Source organism: Uloborus diversus, chromosome 7 (assembly GCF_026930045.1).
Source record: "Uloborus diversus isolate 005 chromosome 7, Udiv.v.3.1, whole genome shotgun sequence".
Taxonomy (NCBI): Eukaryota; Metazoa; Arthropoda; class Arachnida; order Araneae; family Uloboridae; genus Uloborus; species Uloborus diversus.
In genome coordinates this window covers 156,313,459-156,337,450 of record NC_072737.1, presented here as the reverse complement: position 1 = coordinate 156,337,450, position 23,992 = coordinate 156,313,459, and positions in this window count along the sequence as shown.

The following is a 23,992-nucleotide window of genomic DNA, read 5'->3' as shown; positions in this document are numbered from 1 at the left end:
ATTAATATCCTAAATGAGTGGCTGCTTTCCGTTTTGGAAAGCCCCTATTTCACTCTCTTTTAGAATAAAATAGGTAAAATCATTTCACTCTCATTTGGTGAAATTGTTTTTTAAACGTGTTTTCATGTGCTTATACTGTGTATTTGAATTTAAAACTGTTATTTCATTTGAAAAAAAAAAGTTTTTAAGTTAAAAAAAGGGAAAGAAACTGTTTTTAGTGTTTCCGAAGAGGATGCACAAAAACTGTATGGTAAGTACGAAGAACTTTCTTTTTTATTAAAACTTTAACTGGTAATATTTCTTGAACTACTCGTATATCGTTACAAATCACCCATGTGCAATATTACGTACAATTCCCAATCTAAAGATTGAAATAAAATTAAAAAACCCACACAGTTCCAAATAAATAGATTTAAAATTTTGAAACTCTATATTTATATTCTCGGTGTGCCTTTTAACATTAATAATGTTTTAAAAGTTACATCAGTCCAAATTAATTTAAAAAGTCACTCATAAATTGTGACAAGATACGTTTGAATTCAATTTTGTTTCTTCGGGGACATTCATTAATTACGTAAGGACAATTTTGGCAATTTTTGACCTTACCTTCTCCCTATATAATGGTATGTAAGACTCCCCCCCCCCCATCTTACGTAAGATTCTTTTTTTTTTTCTTCACAATAGTAAAATAACAAATATTGCATCACTGGGATCGTTCTTAAATTAACTATCATTATTTTTTAAAAACATTTTTGAGTAAAGAAATGTTTACTGTAAGGAATCTAGACCGAATGTTTTTTCGACAAATAATTTTTGTATATAATGCGATAATAATTAAAAATAAGACATGCAAAACACAGTGCGATTCTTTCATTATATTTTACGCGTTTCATTCTTTGAAACACAAGTAAAAAACAGCTCATCCTATAATACATACTTTTACCTTCCTGAAGCAAATGAAATATAATATTTGCCAAACCATTTGACCGCGGATTTCTATATAAAATATCAGCTTGTAAAATATTACGTAAGAATGGATCTAACCCCTCCCCCCCCCCTCACCAAGCAAGGGTATGTAGAGAATTTTTAACCCCCTCCCTCTCAGGACCCTTACTTAATTAATGAATGGCCCGTTACACATGAATGAGTGTAATATACAAAGTTCATGCTACTCTTTAAAGTTTATTACACACAGAAACAATATTTGATTAATTTAAAATTATGCAGTGGTTGGAGCTTCGACCATCGGGAGCGGATTCGGTATCCGACCTATAGATTTGCGCATGGTCGGGTCTGTAACACCTGCCTAAAATATATATACAGTACACACACACACCAAAGAGGGTAACGACTGTTTCAAATGTCATATTTTTGATTCGATGACCGAAACAAAATTGTTGATGAAAGTTTCATTAATTTGGAAGGAAAAGTAACAAAAAGTTCGCCGCAACATTGCACGTGGGTGATTTGTAACGATATACGAGCAGTTCAAGACATATTAACAGTTACAAGTTTTAATAAAAAAGAACATTCTTCGCACTTACCATGTAGTTTTTGTGCATTTCCTTCTGAAATCTCATTCGGCAACAAATATTGTTTAAATTCATTAAATGAAGACATTTAGATAGCGACATGCATTTGGTTTTCGCGACCAACGTTAGTTAAGCCGAACGTGGAGGTATAGAAGATTCTCCCTAAACAAAACCACGCGACAGAATCGAACTAATGAAAATGCTTTTGAGTCCTTCTTTTAAAGAATGTTTTTATTTTTCGCTCATCAAAGGGATTTTTTTCCGAATTTCACCCGAATAAGGACGAATTTTAGTCTTGGTTTTTTCGTAAAGCGTCTTTTTTCGATAAAGCTAGCACTCAGAAAGAATGAATGCACCCGCAATAGATTTCACTCTTTTTAAGAGTTATTTTTTCGTTCTTTTGAATTAAGAGTGTAATATTTTCCAAGTCGATATTTTATATTAGAAATCGCGAGCGGTCAAGTGGTTTGGCAAGGATCATACTTCTTTTGCGTCCGAAAGGTAAAAATCGTGTTAGGATGAGCTGTTTTTTTACTTGTTTTATTAATAATGAATTGTGTAAAATCGCACTAAGTGAGGTATGTTTTATTTTTTATTAGTATCGCTTCATATAATATATTTGAAAAATAAAAATCTTTGATGAACGTCTAACTGGGAGTTTTAGTGTGACTAAGCCTTTTCTCATAGGATTTTGTTATTTTGAAAAACAAAGTTTAATCTTACGTAAGAATAGGGGGGAGGGGATTGAAAAATCTTGCGCACCCTTACATGGGGGAGGGGGGTCAAAATTGCCAGAATCACCCTTACGTAATTAATGACTGGCCCCTAATGCATTTTTCTCCGACGTATCTAAGTACTAAGTAGTATATATAAAACTTTAAATATAAATGATGTTTCTAGATCGCGCAAATGATTAAAGCTTTCATGATATAGTAGACGAAAGAATAGTCTCGTTCTAAAACATTTTTCTTACGTCAAACGCAGCGTATCGTCTGGCTCTGGTGAATAAATGTTTGTCCTTTTTTGTTCATTTATGTTTCAGTTGAGAGAGCAGAAATTCTAAATTGGCACAACATCAATATTCGTCATTGGCAATGCAAACCGACTTTTCTCACCTCTATTTAAACAAATGGAATCGCTTAATCTGTAACTGGTGAGGTGACTTTTTTGCGACGTAAGTAGTATGTTATGATGCATGAGTGTAATCCACAAAAGTTAGCAAATTAAAACAAGGGAGCTTCTAATGATTTTTGTGTTATTTATTTATATAAATACAACTGAAACACAACCCGAAGTGTGCATTCATTGTACTTATAAAGCTACATACAGTGCTGACCAAATTATTAGACCAAAGAGTTTTTTTTTTTGTACACTATTTGTACTAAAATATTATTTATTTTACTGTTAAAATACAGTACATACTGACCACTGATTATTACGTTATTTTAGCATAATTTAATGTTTGCTGGTGGCTGCACTGTCTGCTTTGTTTATGTTCTTTGTTTATCTACCTACCAGGAACATAACCTCAATCAGCTTAAACAGTTCACTAGTTCTTTTTATTAGTGTGTTCTGTTATATTTAAAATTAGTTTTAGGTAATTAGTGAGTATGTGTATGTGAGTATATATAATAGGGAGTAAAAACAATTTTTTACCTCCTTTTTTAAAAAGTGTTAAGAAATGGTGTAAACCTTGTGAAAAGTATGCCAAAAAGACTTAAAATGCTCATCAAGAACAAGGGAATGCATACTAAATATTAAATAATTATTTCACTGTTCGTTAATGTGTCTATAGTTATGTAATCAATAAAGAATTTGCTTTTAAAACAGTCTTAGTCTAATAATTTGGCCAGCACTGTATGTAAAAATTGCAAAACTTTGCATGCAAATATAGAGAGACCTTGAAATTTCTTTTAAAAACTGTTCAAAGATGAACAAATTCGCTATGTCATATAAAAGGTAAATAGTTAATTTAAATATAAAATGACAATAACCATTCTTTAAAAAATACGATGGGGAAAATTAACTTTTCTGGTGAGATGGGGTTTATTACACTCCAAACAATAAAATGATCGGCTATAATAAATGCTAACTTACCATGCTATGTTCAGCCGCTTTCAATTTGGCGTCACCCCGAACTTAAAGCTGTGGGAGGTTGGAAATTCTCAATTTGTCGAATGGAAATCCAAATTTCTCAGAAGGATGATAATTTTGCCGAATTGAACTCCAAATTTTGCAGAATAATGATAATTTTGCCGAACTGTCAGATAAAATTTACCAAATAAAGAAATTTTTGAGAGGTCACAGCGATCTCCCGTGACTTCCCATCGGGGCACCACCAATTAAGGGATAAGGTCAACTTATCAGAACCAGGCTATATTGAAATAAATAACCAGTCTTCGAAAACTCAGAAAGCAAATAAAATGGCATTGTATTGCAAACATAGCTTAATCAAGTACAAATATGGCAATAATTGAAAGAAAAAAATAATAACAAGCTCGTATTGTACTGATTATTATTAGGTTGTATATGGACTGTCATAAAGCGCAATACGCGTGAAAAATAGAACCTATTAATATCCTGAAGTATTAAAGGTGATAATATAGCTACGTATATAATTATATCAATTTAGCACTTAAAAAGTGACATTGATAGCTTACTGTTCCGGTAGAAAAAGTGATCATTTTCCCCCTACAACAAACCTTGTAGTCTAGTACAATGCTTAGTTGTAATGTACCGGACACGCAAATACCGGATGGAGAAATACTTGTCAAGCTATGTTATAAATAAATTCAATCAGTTAATGAGTCTTTTCGTCAGTTAATAACGCCATTTAAATTATTCATTTGACGTTATGCATTTTTTAACTAACGCAGGAAGGATATTATAGTTATAATTTTCCAGTTTTGAAACTATGAGTTATAATTATTATTTATTTTTAACTCCCGATTTAAAAATGAAGGCAATTATAAGTTTGACGTGTATGTGTATGTGTGTGTTTCTGTCTGTGGCATTGTAACTCCTAAACATATGAACGGATTTTAACTATTTCTATTTATTATTTTCGTTTTATTTATTTATTTATTTATTTTATTTTATTTTATTTTTATTTATTTATTTATTTATTTATTTATTTATTTATTTATTTATTTATTTATTTATTTATTTATTTTGTTTAAAAGGTCACTCAATCGAAAGTTTTCTTAATTAGGTCTAATTTTGTGGAACTTGAACTGCTAGAGATATTTATTGAAAACCGAATTAGCATTCCTTTGCAATTTTGATCATGAAAACTTACTCGCACATTTAAAATATTCATATGTAAAGCAAAAGAATGAATTTTTCTGCCTAAGACAGAATTTGATTGGAACTTTCAACTTAAATAGAACTGAAGTTATAATATCTTTTAGTAAACTACTCTAATTTCAATTCTAAATTTTTATTCACGCGATTGTAAGTTTTAGTGCAAAATGCTAGAACAAATATGAAAATTATGTTGTAATTAACTAAGAGCTGATAAGTATTATTTATTTAAAAGTTTTCACTTTAAAACACATAAACTATCTCTCTTAAAACACAAAAACAACATAAAATGACCACTAAAGTATTAATTTTTTATGAAATTAAAATAACTAAAATTGTCGATATTTTGACTATATTTACTTTTGGAATATAAAAGACCAAAGGAAAGATGAAAGTTTAAAAAAAAGACAAATTTAAATAAAAAAAACAGCAAATTGAATTTAGCATCCAAGCGTATCTCTCAGTTACAAAACAGCAGATGTGCAGACTGCTACTGACGTTAAAAAAAACTCCAATGTTGTCTAAAAGCAGGTCTAGGAGAAGGAGAAGAACACTTTATATAGTTGGACGTTCGTAGTGCTTGTTATCCGGCGCGAAGCTAAAAAACGAACTTACCTCTGAGTGTATCTCTTATAGATACACGTACCGGCTGGAAGGCTAACTCACAAAAGGTATGCCGTAGAAGGTTGAAATTTCGTTAGGGCCTCTATAGGTTCTAATTGTGTACCTCCTTTTTTGTTGCGATCAGATGTTCCAAAACGGTTCTTTACTCGATTTTGTTGTTAATTACTGTTGATTTCAATGCAGACTGAAGCAACGTAATAAATATTGATTACTTGGGAATGGATAATGGAGACCTTTCAATTAATAACTGATGAAAAATAATTCAATTTTTTACAATGAAATCTAACTGTAAATCCTCTTTTTCTTTCTTTTTTTTCCCAATACCTCTGAACTCTTTCGCTCTAAATACATTTGTTCAACAGTTTTTACTGCTACTGTTTTGAACATGAAACATAATTTAAACCTGCTACATTAGAGACAACTTAGTTGACTAACTTTCGAACGGACGGGCATTACAAAGTGTAACCAAATAGAAGAGAGAAGGAACTCCAGGAATCTTTCACACGACAGTCAACTCATTCGGTACGCCAGGCACACGTGTCGCTAGCATTCTCATCCCGATGAGTTGCATTAGCCTTTCAATTGATTCAACTCCTTGGGATATTGCCACGCGTTCGCGCTACATGCAAGTAAACTAGTTGAATCAAATCGGGTCAGTTTTAATAGCGTTGTGGAGCAGCTGCTCGAAGCTTATCCTCATATATAATAGCCAGTGATCGAGTAACGCTCCTAACGTCATCAACAATGAAACTCGCGCCACGGCATGATAATTTAATAATGTGTTTTGGTAATAATTAAGATGCAGGGAAAGGCTTTACTGTGACGAGGCTGAACTCGATCCGGTCACTTAACTGTTTTACTGGTAAGACTGTGCAATTTCAGAGGAATGAAGAAATGAAAACAATGAACGCTATCTATTGAAGTTTAGGGTTAGACCACTGAAGTTGGGGTTAAAGTTAGAAGTAAAGTTGATTCAATTAAATTGCCTCGTGTGAACACAACGAAAAACGAAGTAACTTTTTCGAACGGTTGATTCGATTAACCGCCTCGTGTGCAGAAGGTCTTAAGTGCTCTTAAAGGAACATGCAAGACCATCCGCGTCCTTTTTTGTGCAGCCCTTAGACTTATGCGTCACAAGGTAGTTATAATTATTGCTACTGACTGTACAAGTAAACTTTTAGCTAGTAACATGATGAACTATTAATCCTTGATTTAGATCAAAGACTCTTAGCTTACAGATCGGTTTTATTTTTTTACTTAAACAACTACTAAAAAAAGAGAATATCAAAAAGAAAAAAAAATATTCAAACATTCAACTGAGGTGTTTAATAACAAAACCATCTCAATCTGTTTTAAAAAACATTATTGGAGTGACAAAAACATTTCTCTCTTTGTTCACTTATTTTTTAACAAGATTTCTTTTTCATTCGAATAAATTTGATGGTACGACTTCATTTTCTTTTTCTTTTATTTATTAACAGTGTTGTCTAATTTTTCTGCCCAGGGAAGACAAACAGAAGTATTGACAAAATTTTGGGTTTTTCTTTTTTTCTTTCTTTAATTATTATTATTATTATTATTATTATTATTATTATTATTATTATTATTATTATTATTATTATTATTATTATAGCATTTTTGTCATCTATTTTACTTTAACTTTATTGAACAAATTTGCTTATTCGGTTTCCACTGGACAACCCCCCCCCCCCCCACACACACACACTAAAAACGTCCCTTTCCAACACTTTACTTGTGTTTGTGGCGAGTCAGAAATGCGCTGCAGAAACTCATTTTTGTAGATACTGCGGATTATCTGCCCACGGAAGTAATTATAGATAAAAATAATTTGGATGTAGTTGAAGTAAATTTATTTATTTATACAGTAGCTAAACGCTTCACATTCATAAAGGGCTGCGTTTAAAGTGTCTTGCCTGTACACTGTTAAAACTACAGGATGCATTCGGCACCTTTCAGGGGAGAAACGCTTGTTCACCAGCGGCACCCAATACGGAGCCGAAATCGCACCTCTAAATAGGGTGAAAAACAGGCACCTTTTAAAAACTAGACAGCCGGAGTGAAAAAAAGGATCCTTCGGAGAGAGAAATGGCACCCTTACTATAGATCCTCCTCCCCCCTTCCCCGTATTGTGTGCGTTTTTAAATACAGTTGTGTAACTTTTTTTTTTTTTTTAGTTTTGTTTTGATTTATGATATTCTACGTTTTGGACACTTTTCACATTGAACTCGGTATTGGAAATGATTAAAACATGTAATTACATCATTTGATCATATTTCAGAGTTTTCAACATAGTTAAGAAGTGCTCATAGCGTTAATTCATCTGATCGTGCTCTAACTCAGTGTTTCTCAACCTCTTTTGACCCACGGGCGCGGTAAAAGCAAATGAAAAACTTTGCGGACCGGTGAAATCTTTATCGTTTTCTTAAAGAATCATAAAAAAAATAATATGAATAATAACTCTGGGGTCGTTAAAAAACATGTGAAAAAATTCAGGGTTCTGATGGGTTTTTTTTTTTTTTTTTTTACAAAAAGTAATGTTAAAAATTAATAAAACAATAAATATCTACCCCTTCACTTGTATCAAAGATCTGTCACAAATACGTTATAATTTAAAAACGAGTAATTATTTAAAACATGTGAGAAATAATACATTTACTAAAACTTGACGTATTCCGAAAATGAAGCATAGCTGTACTTATGGATTATTTAAATGATGAGCCAAAAATATTCAGGGATATTACAATTACGGAAAAACAAAATCGTTTCATAAACGTTAATCAAGAGTAACAAATAAAACTGCACATAAAGTTTTTCAACAGTTAAATAAAAAAACCAAAAGAAAGTTCTAACGCTTTCGAGGACTGCTAACAGGAAATGATTCTAACACTTGAATGAAAAAGCAAAAAAAAAAAAAGAAAAAAAGAGCTAGACTGAGAGAGATTTTTTTTTCGCTATCTTTATGTTATAATCTACGAAGCACAAGAAACATTTTTATTAAGGTTCTTTTGGTGACTAATAAAAGCTGCTTATCGAGTATTCAAGAAAATAATGACAGATATTTTTAGTAGCGTTTTGAATGATGGAAATTTCACGATAGTAACAGTAAACGAGAACTAGAAGACTAACGGTTACTGTGAAAAGCAATAAATGCACGTTTAAACACTTAACTATGTTTGAAAGCCCTAAAAGCTACAAAGTGATCAAAAGCTGTACTTACTTGTAATTTCGGATAATTAATCCTAGAAAAGTTGGGTTTTAATCCAATAGTGTACTTCATTCAATGTGAAAGACACACAAACGCAATCATCATTTGTCCGCCATATTGAGGTGGTTGAATGTATGTCTAAGGCAAAAAGCGCATGCGCAATGAGTCTTTCTGCGATTGCATGATGTTCTGGCTCCTCTGCTCTATTTTCTAGCCTGTGATGCACCTTCAGGCACTATGCTTTCACCTTAGAGGGAATATTTTCACTCGTCTGGAACCCCTGCTTTTAACAGTGTAACGCACACAGAAAAGACTTACGACACGAGAGAAGGAAATACCACCCAGGGCACTGGCGAGAATCGAACCCACGACCACCGGCTCAGATGACGAAGCTTCTACCACCGAGCCACGGAGGTCCCGTTGAAGTAAATCATTTTATTATAAAGACCATTCTTCAGACCTTCTTTTTTTTTTAACCATTCTTTATTTTAATTCCAATTAAATTCTAGTACTACCTTAATTTTATGTAACGTTTTAACCTGTGCATCATAAAATAGGATCTAATTAAGTAAATAATAATAACATCATCAACAACAACAACAACAATAATAATAATAATAATAATAATAATAATGTTGGTGTTTTACCCGTGCAGTTTTACAGCAACCAGACTCAAGAAGCTACAGGTTGAGCTGTTTTTTGAAATAAAATTTCTGATAGAGGTTTTCGACCTGTTGAAGAGGAATTCGTTTCACCTTGTAACGTGATAGTATCGACAAAAAACGTATACAATTATGGAAGAAAAACACTTTTGAAAAGTCATGGATTGGGCAGTTTTGATACTAAATGCCTCGGTTGCAAGTAATAAAGAAAAAAAAAGATTTCAAAGCAATACTGTGATTCGTTTCATTTCTTTTTTTTTTTTTTTTCCTGATTGGGTATGGTAAAAGTCCTCTAAAACTCACAACGTATTTCAGAGCAGAGCAAATTCGCTGTTGATTTTATCTGCACTCAACATTTACACACAACCACACAAATGTACGTGGCATGCCAGAAAGTCGTTAGTTATCACCATTGATAAGTATTTTTTTAAGGCACATAAACATCTCAAGATTTGCTTCTGTTTTCAATTGCAATGCCAAAAATTACATATCACAGTTTTTCTCAAATCGCACGAGTCGATTGTTAAACCATTTCAAATGATTGGGTTACAACATTGGACGTTACCACAGCAAACACGCAAAGAGAAAACGCCAACAGTGCGGAATAACTAATTGAATTTCTCATCACCGCCCACCCTATTAGTTATTTGGGTGTGACATCAACTGTGACCAGACCTAATGTCCTAAGTCACGCAGTTACTTTTAAATATTCTTGAAGAAACTCGACTTCTCTCGAATTTTGTAATCACTCCAGAAATAGACCTAAAACATTAGATTGGCGGTCGCCAGTGGCAGCCAGGAAATCAAGTCCTAGTCGCTAAAAGTGGCAACCACGTGTTTCTTTATTTGTTACTAGTGTGCCCGCACGGCTTTGCCCGTAACTGAAAATTAATAGGTCATTCGTTTCGCCCGTATATTTACAAATAATGGATGATGAATTTCTCGCCAATTGGCTATGTTCATTCGCTCTACCATTCCACGTCATGATAATTTCGTAATTTACTCGTCCATCTTATGATAATTTTGCTCCGGAAAATGTTCTTAAAATTGGAATAGAAAAAGAACAAAATCGAATTTTCGAAAAATCGCTTCGAGGTGCACATCCCCATGCTACAAACTTACTTTGTGCCAAATTTCATGAAAATCGGCTGAACAGTCTAGACGCTATGCGCGTCACAGAGATCCAGACAGAGAGACTTTCAGCTTTATTATTAGTAAGGAAAAATCATATCGAAAAAAGTGCAATAACAACACGCTTCCGATCCTAAAAGATGTTCAGTGCATCAATCGACTTAATCTTGGGAACGTATTTCGATCAAAGTTCTCTTAAGTTTATTTATTTTTTGCGCTGAATATATTTTAAAAACAATGGCTACCAAAAGCAAAAAGTGGCTACCATTTTTTGTGATTCTAGTAGCCACTGGCTACTATTCAGAATTCCTTGTCTAGAGTGTTACTGATATACAAGAAAATGGTAGAAGTCTTGGTCGTATCAAGAGGGGCACATGGGAAGGCAGCTGTATCCCAAACCAAGATAAAAAATACTTTGAATAAAACAAACAAACAACAAAGAAATTTCAATAAATTGATTAATTGACTAATAATTAATTAGTGACTTCAATTTCTAAATTTATCAATGAGTTTGACTCTAGTAACTTTGTGATTGATTTTGAAAGTGTATACTTTTTCTTTGGGAGCTCATTGAAAAGAAAAGTTATTATTCTTTTGTTGAGTTTCTATGAAGGTTATACAGTGCTAAAAACATTTCCCTTTTCCGCAAACTCCACACAAAAATAGTGTTGTTTCTGGTGCAGAAATGTTTTATTTACACATGACCCCGTCCCGATATGCTGGGAAAAAATTTAAATTTAGAAAAGTCCCTCCCCCCCCCCTCCAAGCCCAAAAGGGGCAAAAAGGACCAATGCATTTTTTTGGGAAAATCAACAAAACATATGCACAAATGCATGACTACATTGTTTCCAAAAGCTGAGGGGAGAAGTCACCCCCCCCCCCGCTTGTCAAATCGACGGGCCTGTCCCCTCTCCATTTTAAGTTAGATACCTACAACCTTGGCGGAAATCCTTTTGAATTAATGCGATTTTTTTATTGTGAAACAAGCGTAAAAAGGGGAGCATAAAAACCATTTTTTAAACACTAAATGATTTTTTTAAAAGTCTTTCTAAGTTTAAAATGTCCTTTTTTTTTCATTTATTAAACTCGTGTACTTTCGGGGTTTTTTTTTTCCCCGTTCTCGAACCTATGCGCATTTTCTGTTCTTTTCTTTTCTTTTCTTTTCTTTTTCTATTGCTCCTTCGAACCCTTCGTGCTATCTATATGCCCCCCTTTGGGAGTCAAGGTTGGTGCCCTCTTAGAGGACCCAGTCCAACCCTGACTGTAAGCTATATAAACTTAAGTATATCATCGACAAAAAGAGCCCTCTGTTGAAAAATACCCTTTTTGCAGTTTCACTAATAAGCTATAATATTTTTAACAGTGATCACTCCCTAGTTACTGAATTCGATTCGTGCTGAATACTGATTAGCAGTTGAAAGGAAGAACATCCATACATCTAAGCCTGGAAAAAATATTGGCATGAAATGATTGTCAAGATAATTTTACCTCTGAAGATATCGACTGCTCACTTGTCATCAAAATTGATTTTCACCAAGTATCGATCAGTTAAACTAAATCTCCTCATCGGCAATATGGTAAAATATACTTTAAAATAATTTTTTCTATCGCGTCACTCTTACTATTGAAAAAAAAAAGAAAGAAAAATCCATTATTCCCTTGACTACATTTCGAATAAAACATGCTGTTCCATTCCACCGAGACCACCAGGTTGAGAAGGAAACACAATGTATTTTTATGAAGGAAAAAATTCAGCTCTATTTCAAAAGTCATCTCTTATTTTATCAACGATCTCAACTAAGTTGAGTATTTTTTTTCCCTCCGTACAATATTAAACGCAGTGAAGACTCCTTATCGCGTGGGGGATCAATTGCAGGTCTCTATATTGAAAAGGCGAAAAGTATGTATTCCTCACTCGTTTGTGCTTGTTCAACGATCCGTTTACAATAGGGCATTCACGAGTTTCAGTCCCTAAAGTGAATTTTATTGACTAGCAGCAAAAAGGCGTCTCATTGTATTTTAATAGGGGCTATGTGTTGCCAATGTATTGAAGTGGATGCTGTCGCTGCAGAGCGTGAATATTTTTATGTCTGGAAACGTGGTCATATATTTTTTTGCTGTGCTTTTGGTCTTAGATCAGAGTTAGGTTTACCTACCCTCATCGAGTTTCCTCATAAGTTATACAGTTGAACCTGGTTAATATGAAATGTCAAAAATCCACGAATTTTTTCGTATTAGCCGTAATTCGTAACAACCGAGAATGAATGATACTGGGAAAAAACGAAGATATGTTTAACTATATTTTAAAATATTATCACTAATACATACATCATAATCTGACTATTAATACATTCAGAAACGAGCTTATGTGTGCATCACATGACTTCCTTTTACTCCAATTTAATGTCATTTCCCCATTATTGGCAATTTTAATGTGATTCAATTGTTTTACTCTCTAAATATCACCAAGCGTGTCCAAATTAAAATCAAATTTAAAATTTAAAAAAATCGCCAAATTTGTCACCAAGTTGACGACAAAACTTGGCGACCTAAAGACTGGAGATATATTGCCAAGTGCCCGACAAATTACAACACCACTTGAGTTTACATCGAAATTAACAATGATTTCCCTCCAAAAAGGGGCAAAAGACCCCCTTAGGAACATCCAAATGCAACCAAAATTGAAGGTGCTCAACTAGGTCCCACTAGGAGTCTAGGTACCAAATTTCGACTTTCTACGACATACCGTTTTTGAATTATGCGAGATACATACACACATACACACATACGCACATACACTCTTAATTCAAAAAAACGAAAAAATAACTCTTAAAAAGAGTGAAATCTATTGCGGGTGCATTCATTCTTTCTGAGTGCTAGCTTTATCGAAAAAAGACGATTTACGAAAAAAACCAAGACTAAAACTTTTCCTTATTGGCGTGAAATTCGGAAACACTCCTTTTGAAAAGCGAGAAATAAAAACATTCTTTAAAAGAAGGACTCAAAAGCATTTCCATTGGTTCGATTCTGTCACGTGATTTTGTTTAGAGAGAATCTTCTATACCTCCACGTTAGGCTTAACTAACGTTGGTCGCGAATACCAAGTGGATGTCGCTATCTGAATGTCTTCATTTAATGAATTAAAACACTATTTGCTGCCGAATGAGGATTCTGAAGGAAATGCACAAAAACTGAATGGTAAGTGCGAAGAATTTTCTTTTTTATTAAAACTTGTATCTGTTAATATTTCTTGAACTGCTATATCGTTACAAATCACCCACGTGCAATGTTACGGCGAACTTTTTGTAACTTTTTCTTCCAAATTAAAGAAACTGTTATCAACAATTTTATTTCGGTCATCGAATCAAAAATATGACATTTGAAACAGTCGTTACCATCTTTGGTGTGTGTGTACTGTATATATATTTTAGGCAGGTGTTACAGAACCGACCATGCGCAAATATATAGGTCGGATACCGAATCCGCTCCCGATGGTCGGAGCTCCAGCCACTGCGTATATTTTTAATTAATCAAACATTGTTTTTTGTGTATAATAAACTTTAAAGAGTATCATAAACTTCGTATAATACACTCATTCATATATGTGTAACGGGCCATTCATTAATTCAGGGTCCTGAGGGGGGGGGGGGGGAATTCTCTACATACCCTTGCTTGGAGAGGGGGGTTGGTGGACCCATTCTTACGTAATATTTTCCAAGCCGATATTTTATATTTGAAATCCGCGGTCAAGTGGTTTGGCAAATATTATATTTCATTTGCTTCGGGAAGGTAAAAGTATGTATTATAGGATGAGCTGTTTTTTATTTGTGTTTCACAGAATGAAACGTGTAAAATATAATAAAAGAATCGCGCTGTGTTTTGCATGTCTTATTTTTAATTATTGCATGTCTTATTTTTAATTATTATCGCATCATATACAAAAATTATTTGTCGAAAAACATTCGGTCTAGATTCCTTACAGTAAACATTTCTTTACTCAAAAATGTTTTTGAAAAAATTTAAAAAAAAAATGATAGTTAATTTAAGAACGATCCCAGTGATGTAATATTTGTTATTATTGTGAAGAAAAAAAAGAATCTTACGTAAGATGGGGGGGGGAGGGGAGTCTTACATACCCTTACATAGGGCGAAGGGAAGGTCAAAAATTGCCAAAATTGTCCTTACGTAATTAATTAATGGCCTCGAAGAAACAAAATTGAATTCAAACGTATTTTGTCACAATTTATGAGTGACTTTTTAAATTAATTTGAACTGATGTAACTTTTAAAACATTATTAATGTTAAAAGGCACACCGAGAATATCAATATAGAGTTTCAAAATTTTAAATCTATTTATTTGGAACTGTGTGGGTTTTTTAGTTTTATTTCAATCTTTAGATTCGGAAATGTACGTGATATTGCACGTGGGTGATTTTTAACGATGTACGAGTAGTTCAAGAAATATTACCAGTTAAAGTTTTAATAAAAAAGAAAATTATTCGTACTTACCATACAGTTCTTGTGCATCCTCTTCGGAAACACTAAAAACATTTTTTTTTTTTTCATTTTTTAAATTAAAAAACTAATTTTTTTTTCAAATGAAATAAGTTTTAAAAACAGTTTTAAATTCAAATACACAGCATAAGCACATGAAAACACGTTTAAAAAACAATTTCACCAAAGGAGAGTGAAATGATTTTACCTATTTTATTCTAAAAAAAGAGTGAAATAGCAGCTTTCCAAAACGGAAAGCAACCACTCATTTAGGATATTAATTTAGTCTTAAAAAGAGTGGAAAATACTTATCAAAAGGGAGTGAAATTAGCTTATCCAAATGGAGTGAAAATAACCGCTCCGCAAAAGGAATGAAATTCACTCCTATAAGGAAAGTGCGTTTTCGACACTGGAAAGGAGTGAAAATTTACTCAGTCTGAGTTAAAATCGCTGGAATTTTTTAAGAGAGTACATACGTACATACGGACGTCACGAGAAAATGTGTTGTAATTAACTCGGGGGTCATTAAAATGGATATTTCAGGTGTCTGTAGGTTCCTAGGCATATATCCACGTGTGGTCGGGTCGAAAAAAAAACTCAACATTCATTCGGGGATGAGAAAAATAGAAATTAAGGTCGATTTCTGAGTGAAAATTTTTTCGCGAATACAATACTTCCTTTTTTGTAAAAGGAAGTAAAAATCACTTCTTATAAAAAAAAAATGTTTGGAAAATATTGGAAAAGGAAGATTATAATCGGAAATCGCGGAATAGGTTGTAATCCACAATGGATAATTAACAGTTTAATCACCGAGTAAATTGAAGTGTCCACAGGTAAACATATGTACGGGGTTTATTTTCTATGCAAAATATTTAATATTTTCTTCTCCATACACGATAGGACTTCTACTACCTAACAAAATAATGATTAATTTCTTAAAAAGAGAATTACAGCATTCAAAGTACAGGGGTCAGAAATTTTTATTTGTCTTATCCAATTCATTCAACTAAATATACGTATTACACGTGAAATTTTTAATGTAATTAGATAAGAAACCAGACTTGACGAACAAAATGCTCGTTTTAGACGTGATTTCGTATTAAACGTGATCGTATTAAGCAAGTTCAACTGATATAAAAATGTAGATGCGAATTAAATATTTTGCTCTGTGAATCGCAACACAGAATGGCATTTCCTCATTTGTGATGTCATCGGTAAGAAATGTAAACAATGAGAGCGCTCCGATTTAAGTAATTTTTTAAAAATATTAAACGTAAACAAATTTATTAAAAAATGGTCAGATCCTATGTTTTTAAGCATGCTCTTTCAAAAAAAAATATTTTTAAAATTTTGGAAACGACCCCATTATTGTTTTTGTTGCTGCTATGTTGATAATGCCACTTTTAGGCGACCCAAGAAATATTGAAGAATAAAATTCCTTCAAGCAATGCCATTAAAAAGAACTGCATGCTAATATAATAAAACATAAAATGAATTTTATACATACACTGTAAAAAACGATTCAGAAACGTTCCTGGATAATAATGGGCAGCTGATGTGTCCAATTTCTGCCAGTAACATATCTTGTTAAAACCAGGAATGTTTTCCGCTAAAATTCAGTAACCATCCTGAAATTATCCTGGAAGCTTCCTGAAAAATTAAAAAATCTTTCCGTTTAAAACCAGTCGTATCCCTGGAAAATTAAAGTAAACTTAGAAAGATATAACATGATAGCTTGGCACCTTCCTGAACTTATCAGAGAACTTCTAAATGCAGTATTGCAAATATGGCCAAAGCTAAACCAGAATAACACTTAAGAATTTTACTCGTCTGCAATTCTTGCAGAGCTACTTAGTCCAAGGACTTATTCACTCCCTTTGGGAGTTTAATCAGTCCGGACGGACCGTAATCGAGCAGAAGCCGATACACTTTAAATACGCTCAGTTAATCTTTAAACTGGGAGATAAAAATATTTTCCACAACAGTGAAAAGTGTGCATTCGTGCAACTTGGAGCAATTCAGGAAACTTTTTGACGATGATACTTAATTTTTCCAGGAAGTGGATAAAAACCTACGGAATCCCGAAACGTAACATGAAAATACTCAGTAACGTTTCGGAATTTTTTTTACAGTGTATAGTACTAAGAAGTAAGGAGTTAAAAGATCACTTCTGGATGTTATTTCAATTAATGTGAATAAACGGATCAGACAACACTGTTATAAAAGTTCCTGAAATTTCACGGTAAAAGTTACTGGCATCCATGTTGCCAGTAACTATTACCATAGAATCCTATTTTACTGTAGAATAAACGAGAGTAAAAAAACTCAAAATTCGAACTGCAAGTTCGATCTCGGGACCTTCGAAATGGCAGGCGGCTTTGCTGCCCACCATACGAGTTGGGACGCTTCGCGTACGGGAAATACGGTGTTATATGCTTTGCACTGAAGTGACGTGGTGTATCAATTGGCGCTACAATCGTTTATTTTCTTCGGTACAATTTGCTGTAAATTTTTTCTGTACTGTAAACACTACATTTTACAGTAATATTTACCATAAAAGTTTCCTGAATTTTTAACAGTGAAACCTCTATTGCAGTGAACAAACAACGTGGATTTCTAAAAAGTCCCAGAAAGTGACTGCAGTCAAAATGATCCGACAAACTAAGTAACTTCGCTAGAATAAATTAAAAAGCTTAAGCAGAAATTGAAAATCATTAAAGTCACTAGCCGCGCCTTCTTGGCACTGCTTCAGAATTATAAATTTCTCTGCACAGAAGTTCGAAGGTGCAACGAGAAGACGAGCGCCGTCCTAGTACTCTAATAGCTGTTGAGCTTTCTCCCACCTTAATTGTAATACAGTATTTCGTAAAGTAGGTTTGTTTTCCATACCATCAGCTGCTGTTTTGTTTTTCAATCCGATTATAATCATCTTGATGACTTTCAACTTTCAGTGCTCTAGTTATATTTTTAAATGCTCAATGATTTTTAAAATTCTGTTAGCTTCTCTGATGCAAGGCTTGACGTTTTTTTCCCAGTCTGCACAATAGATTATGTTTCTTTCTCACTAAAAAACAAAAAAATGTATCAAATGTTCACTCGTGAGACACATATATATTTAATTTTTGTTTATTATTGCACTTGTAGCAGCAATAAAAAGAACATATCTTTTGAAGAACGACATCAAAGTGACGATGGAAAACTTTGGTGAATTTAAAAGTTTTATGAAGTGAGTTAGGGAGTTAGTGCTTGTATGTATTTTGTCTTCATGTATTATGAGTATAAAGTCAAAAATAGACATGTTTGGATAAAGAAAGAAAAACTTGGAATTATAACCTCTCACCTTACGGGATTTCTGGAGTTTTCTAAGCGTTCCCTGTCAACAGGACCAGACTGTCGCACGGGTTCACAGCACTGGGCCCTGGTCCTAAAGTCAGAACAGGTCCAACAATTGAAGCGCTGACATGAGAAATGGAATATGTTCAAAAAACGTTATCTAATTTTGCTAGCTTCATCCACACAAATAGCAGATGTATCCAAGTCTTCAAGTTAATAAAAATTATATGGTGTCAGAATTCAACCTTATTTATGAAATATTTTAAAGTATTTTTATCATCAAAAACGTCAGAGGAAGATGGCTTTGAATAGTTTTTATATCTCCTAAGAAATTCAGCCTTTGCAACTTACTCCCTTTCTTATGTCAACGCCTCAATTGCGGCGAGTAATAATAATGCACTTTCGAACAAACTAAATAGAAATCAAGATATCTATTTAGGGCAGGCAGAGTCAATGTTCTTTTTCCTTTTTATATTTTTAAATTTTTTTAATATGCCTGATGTTTTTTCTCAAAAGACATTATGCGTGTATGACATGTGTGCACGTTCGTATTTTATCATTCGGTACAGTTGGAATTTCATTCGGCAGGCAGATTAAAAATCCCCCCCCCCTTCCAAAATATTTGAGTTTGGGGCACCTCTGGGTGACCCACGACATAAGGTCTCCGAAAAAGTTCCAAAATTTGTTTGCTTATTTATATAAAAGCTAAACAGCTTCACATACATAGAGAACTCCTTACGAAGTTCCTTACCTCCGGACATACGCAATTTGTTGCTCATTACAGCACAAGAGAGGGAAATAACAGGGGTGCCCACAGGAAGGGGGAGGGGATTACGCTTACAAGTTGCTCCATCTAAATTTTTGAGGGGGATTTTAATTTTTTTTAAAATTTATTTAAATTTATTTATTGCTCAATTTTTAAATTAAATTATTTAGTTTTTTTTATTTTATTCTGTTTACATTTTATTTTATTTTATTCTGTTTATATTTTATTTCATTTACTTATTTAGTTTGTGTGTGTGTGCGTGTGTGTGTGTTTGTGTGTGTGTCATTGGCGTAGCACAGAACTTTTGAATGAAACAATGATAATAAATAAAACTAAATAAAAAAATAAAAAATATTTTCTAAAAAAATAAAACAAAATAAGAAAAGGGAGTTAAAAATGAAAAATAAAAAAGGGAAAGAGGGTTTAGAAAAATTTTGGAGGACGGTGGATTTGCGCCAATGAACTTGGGCGGGGGGGCGGGGGGCACCCCTGAGAAATAACATCCTGGACACCAGCGAAAATCGAACCCACGACCTGCGGCTTAGAACACGATGTTCATAACACAGAGCCCACGGAGGCCTCGAGTTCCAAAATTGCATGTGAAAAAATATTTATGAGAGACCAAGATGCCCCTACTAATACATTGCTACGGGCTCCCAAATGTGCAAATCCGCCACCGCTATCACCACGTATTTTACCTAAAATGCATACATCTTCTTTAATTTTCTATCATCTTCTGATCCATCGAGCGTTTTCGCAACAATTGCCCTTTAGGATCATAACTTCTCACTTTCCATTTAGAACTGTGCAATTTTTCAACATAAACTGCCACAATAAGGTAGTAACATGTGAAACATATCCTTTTGATGGCGGATTTACAGCAGCCCATCCAAGGAACGAACGAGGAAGCAATAAAAATTGCACTTCTGCTCAAGATAGAAAATGAAGAAGAGAGAAAATGCAACGCCCAAGGTCATTGTGTCAGCACGAGTCTGGCGGCGATTCCAACAAAAACTTCTCCTGTTACTAATATAGCTTGTGTCATTGCGAGGAATTCGCACAGACCGCTCCGGCAATAAGGAAGTGGCTTTTACCTGCTCAATGGTTACAGGTAAGAAAATGAGTCATCTTTGAGATAATGCCACTTTGCTTCAAAAATCCAGTTTCCTTTTTAATGAGGTTTTTTTTTTTCCTCCAATAGCATAAAAAAAGATAAGTAAAATACAAGTGGTCTTTGATAAGACAGTCATGATCAATTAACCGGATTCCAATTAAAAGTAATATTTCGTTCTTTTTTTCCAACTATATCTCTCTCTCTCTCCTTCTGATTTTAATTTTATTTTTAGGGCCATTGTACTAGTATGATGGTAACGTTTTTGTTAATTCTGTCGTGGGCACGTAAAGGGCAGTAACAGCAAATTTTTCATTTTTTAAAAGTTTTTGCATTTTTTCATGTATGGTACATTGGCTTTATTGTGCGAGCTTGCTAATTTAGTTTCCGCTGAAAAGAACGTCTAGTTCCAACATTTTTCTGATGCTAGTATTGAATCCAAAACGCATTTCTTAAACTATCTCAAAAGCTCATTTCTACAAATACTGCCGTTTACCTGCCCGAGAAAAAATTCCTAACGTGACCGTACCGATCCAATGGTTTTTAATACGAATTTAAACGTTGGTACATTTTAGTATAAGTCAACAAGATCGTAAGACCGTCTTGTGTTTAACTTTCTTGATGTCAATAACAGTTTTGGTCTTACCTTCGTTATCAGACATTGAAAGATGAATAAAAACAACATTACAGTACGTACATGGATAAAAACTTTTATTGAAGACGATGAGATAGTTATCAAATTCCTCCATTTTCCACGATCGCACCAAACTAGTAATTTTTAATTCAAATAAAAGAATAACCAAGTATCCATTAAGAAATTTTGTCTCGGTAACGAATATTTCTTTTTAGATGTAAATGATACACTCTGGTATCTCTGGATTTTTCCTAATAATACTCAATTTGTAACAATTTTTTATGTACTTATAAACAGATTTACTTCTGATACTGATTCAACTGACTGTGCGGTCAAAGGAAGATTTGCCATGTAGCAGCTTTTGCGAAGAGCCCCCACGATATAGGGGCCACGAAGGAAATTCAAAAAGGCTCAAGAAAAATAGTTTACGTAATTCTGTACTGTAAGGATTTTTTAATTCAATTTAAAGAACAATCAAACATCAATTGAGACATTTTCTCTACGGAATGAATACATATTAACCTTTTAGAGGTAGGATACACTTTGGTACCTGGATCTTTCCTCATATGTAATACTCAGTTAGTAACAAATTTTCAAATATTTGAACAGATTTACTTCTGATGCTGATTCAACTGACTCTGCCGTCAATTACGGATTTACCATATCGCAATTGTGAGGGGTTCCCACGACATAGGGGTCCCAAAGTGAATCCAAAAAGAATCAGAAAAAATATTTTGCGTAATTCTGTTCATCTCAAAGGGGCTACCAAAAATGCATCGTGACGGGTTCCAAAAAAGTTTTCAAGCCTAAAACAAACTTCGTTGGGAGTATCTCTTGGTGACTAACTCCCGACTCCGACTCGTAGAATTTCAGGGCCGTTGACTCCGACTTCGGTATTGTAAAATTCGTCGAACTCCGAACCTGAATCCGTTAACACAATTTGCAGTCTCATCTAATTTAGAGAACATTGATTAGATACTAGAAAGATTAGATACGGGAAAGTAGACTCATTTAGTTCTGGGGGGAACTTCTTGTTAAAATACATCAGTTCATATTAAATAAGTAATATCCCTTGGTATCAGGTTTGATACAGCATTTTGTAAATTTATCGTCTGCAATGTTTTACAATATATGATATTTATTGATTTATTAACGTCTGCAATGTTTATATAATTTTTTTTAATTATTTATTTATCGTCTGCGTTATCTATTATTTTTTGCAATGGCAACGATAAAAAGAAATGAGATCGAGTAGTTGAAATAATTTAATGGAAGGTAAATGTTGATTTTTCTCGCCGGTTGTTGGTGGAGAATAAAATTTATATTTTTACAGAATTATGTAATTAAAAGTCTTTTTTTATAAAAAGTGAAGACTGAAATTTTAATTATTTGAGTGAATAAATACATTTACTCCATGGAAAAGGAAAGGAAGAAACAGAGGTAGGTAAAAGATTTGTCCATGCCACTTTAAATTCCCTCAAATACCATTTCTGAAATCAATCGCTTAGAAGTCTTTATTATTCATACCCTCCTCGTAACTGCATTAGCATCCTCAGATTACCTTAAATAACACCTAAGCAAACATTGCGAAAGGTCCTTTCTTTATCAGTACCGCCCTACCCCAGTTCTCCTGTTTTATAATAGCTAAATGAAGCACGAATGATTCTTAATATCCCTATAAATTTGAGCTAAGCACAAAATTGTCCATTCCTAATTCAGGCAAAGAAGTTCTCTCTCCACAAAAAAATGAGACCGCGGCAAAAATTGGAGGGTCTGCGATTCCTTCCCTGTAACCGTATTCTTTTTACTCTTTTAATGGAAAAAGAAGAGAAGAAGTCTAATGACTTTATCACGCACTTGATTGTTACGGGGAACAAAGTGCCTTTTACAGCCTTAAGTCACGATTTCGGTCCCTTTTTGGTTTTTATTCTCGTGTTTGCTCACACAAGTTGGAAATTATTACTAAACACATTAAAGCGTTTCGCCGGTCATTGCACGCTCCTGCTTATGTATACCCGATTTAAAAGTGAAGACGCAAACATTAACAAAAGGCTGTTTCCTGTTATCTGAGATTCTTGTGGTTTTGAATCTATTTAAATGTTAAATGGAACAAAATAATAGCGTTTTCCTGTTCCTCTAACTTTTGTGGCCGCAATAGTTTAGAACACTAGTTTTGATTAGGACTGAACAATATTCTGCGCGTCCATTTATTTCATACTCTAATATTTTTTAATATATTTTAATCATAAAATTATTCACGGTACGTTTTAGCCACAATTTTTCCATTTTAAATTGCTCTACTCATATTTGGAAAGTTTTACTGTATTTGTGTGTATAAAACGGAAGAAACACTCCAAAACTATAGTATAATTATCCAAAATTAAGAAATAATAATGGGATCGTTTCCAAAATTTTAAAAATATTTTTTTCTGAAAGAGCATGCTTTAAAACATAGGATCTGACCATTTTTTAAATAATTTGTTTAAGTTTAATATTTTTAAAAAAATTACTTAAATCGGTATGCTTTCATTGTTTATACTTCTGCCGATGATATCACAAATGATGAAATGCCATTCGCAGAACAAAATATTTAATTCGCATCTTTACTCACGTGTATTGGCAACGGTATGGTTGATAGCAAGCGTAGAGCGCAATATTAATTCGCTTCTTGATTATCATAACGTGGAAACGCGATAGCGGCAAAGTGCATCATTTGTGACGTCATCAAGACCACGCCTTGTTTAAAAAATCGGACATTTAAAAAAATTAATAAAAAAATAACTGTTGGGAAAATTAAAGTATTTTCTGGGTCCATGTAATTTATTTATTTATTTATTTTTGCGTATTCTATCAATTTTAGTGACAAAAAGTACTACTTTTGACTGAAGGAAACAACCCCTTTATTAAATCTGTTTAAAATGAATTATTTCCCTCTTTCAAAGCTGCCTGACATTCCACACTTTGAGCACCGACAGAAATGGGATGCAAAATACATTACTTCAGAAAAGTAGCACATCTTTAATGCAGCAAAAATGTTCAAAGCTGTCCTGACATTTAGAGTCACTTTGAGCCACGTCGGAAATGGAATGCAAAATACACCATTTCAATAAAAGTAGTGCAACTTTAATGCAGCGAAATAAAATTTTGAAAGGCTCATAGCTGTCCTGAAATTTTAG